This window comes from Thalassophryne amazonica, chromosome 2, assembly GCF_902500255.1.
Source record: "Thalassophryne amazonica chromosome 2, fThaAma1.1, whole genome shotgun sequence".
NCBI classification, from domain to species: Eukaryota; Metazoa; Chordata; class Actinopteri; order Batrachoidiformes; family Batrachoididae; genus Thalassophryne; species Thalassophryne amazonica.
The window spans coordinates 61,952,849-61,955,172 of NC_047104.1; positions in this window are offsets into that span (position 1 = coordinate 61,952,849).

Genomic DNA, 2,324 nt, shown 5'->3' on the forward strand with positions numbered 1-2,324 from the left:
ATGCGTGATCCCATCAGATCTCAGAAGTACAGTAGATCTTGATTAGTAGAGACTGCATAAGAATACCAGGGGCTGTCTGTGTTAAGCCAATTAGATCTGGAGTTGCGTCAGGATGGGCGTCTGGTGTATAGCTTGTGCTAAATGTCTGTGTTCTTTTTCTCTCTGTCCAAGATGTGGCTGAATCCACATGCTGGATTAAATTATTTCTCTATCGGACGCGGAACAGACTCAATGACCACCTTCCCCAACCCCAACGGTGGACGGGACACCAGCATGGACTCTCATCAATTGCTGTTGTGTTGTGTTCTGTATTGTAACCCTTTTTGGTAGACTGGCCAAAGCAGAAGGTCACATCTTTGAGTCTGGTCTGCTTGAGGTTTCTTCCTCAATATCACCAGAGAGAGTTTTTCCTCACCACTGTCGCCCGTGTGCTTGCTCCAGGGGTTGGTAAGGTTAGACCTTACTTGTGTGAAGCACCTTAAGGCAGCTTTGTTGTGATTTGATGCTATATAAATGACAATAAATTTAATTGAAATTAAATCCTAATTTGGATCTGTACGCAATCCTGTGTGGTGACCCTGAACAATACAGACTCTACTAACCATACTATACGAACCCTACAAAGTTGTTTTTTCAAATGATCTCGTACGAAGTTTGCCACAGACTAATTAATCCATCCTCATTATTTAATTTTTCTGATTTGGTAAGTTACAAGTTGACAGCATTTAATGTTTTACAGTATATGTATGACTGGAATGGAGAAAGCCCACTCACTTACTCATCTGCAGTTTTGCTGTCCAAGCTGATTGGACTGTATGAATTCCCATTCTAATTGGCTGCCCGCAATTTTGGTCAGGCACACCACAGCGGAGCAAGTCCAGATCTGCATTGGGATTTGGCACAAGTTTTATGCTGGTGTCGCAGACCGAACGGTCCGCCCCTAAAAATCGGTCCGCCTTTTGCATTTGTGCATGCATCATTTCCAAAGCAATAAAATGGATTAATGGGATTATTAACCATCAGATGATAAAGGTAAAACCTCTTAAATCATTCTAAAATCAGTTTTAAGTAGAAATGAGGTCATTTTAAGCAGAAACGAGGCAAAGAGGAATGGGCAAAACTGCCAAAGATAGGTGCACCAAGCTTGTGGCATTATATTCAATAAGACTTGAGGCTGTAATTGCTGCTAAAGGCGCATCAAAAAAGTACTGAACAAAGGATGTGAATACTTATGGACGTGCGATTTCTTAACTTTTTTTAATAGTAAGTCCCTTCAGCTGCTCCCTTGTTTGCACTCTGGGTCACCACAGCAAATCCAAGGTGGTTCTGCACATTGAATTGGCACAAGTTTTACACTGGAAGTCCTTCCTGATCCAACTCCATTACATGGAGAAATGTGACAGGGGTGGGATTCAAACCGGGACCCTTCCACACTGAATCCAAGTGTATTAACCACTTCGCCACCACCCCGCTTGAATTTTTTTTTTATAATTTTGCAAAAATTTCAAAAAAAAAAATTATGTTGTCATTATGGGGTGTTGTGAGTAGCATTTTGAGGGGAAAAATGAATTTACTCCATTTTGGAATAAGGCTGCAACATAAAACGTGGAGAAATGGAACCACTGTGAAAAATTTCCAGATGCACTGTAAACTACTTTGATAATGGGAGGGAGTGAAATCTGATGTAGGGTCCAAAAAGTGTGTAGCATCGAAACTGTTCCAAATCAGTTTGTATGTTTTCACTTAGGCATCACATCCTGCTTGAGAGCTCTAAGTGTGTGTGTGGGTGTGTCTGTGTGTGGTTTCAGTTATCACTGAATATACATTTGGACAGACTTTCAGATGTTTGAGTGTGCCCTAGATGATTTTCAGATTTCAAAGTGGGCACCAATGTTCTTAAATTTGGGCACGGCTGCTCTATAGAATACTACAGCTGTAAGATGTTGTTAATTCTGTGAATTGTTTCAGTATTGTGGCTTTCTACAGCAGGCTGCACCCTTGTTAGCGCTTAAGACATCTTCCATCTGTGCATGATTATTTCATTTTTAAAGTTTACGCTCTGCAGGCAGCAGAAAAAGCTCTCTAACATGTACGACAAACCATGTTTTCTGCTCTGTGCTTGTACAAGATGAGAACTGAAGTCGAGCCATTGAAAGTGAGAGGTGTTATTAGTCTGAATGCCTTTGCAGATGGTAATGTTGACTCTGGAAGCCTCACAGACTCCTGGCAATCTACAGGCCAGGAAACATCGCTAGCACTAGGGCCATGTAGGACTTCTTTCAGAAAAAAAGTTTCAGATTTTTTTCACGACCCATTGTGAGTAA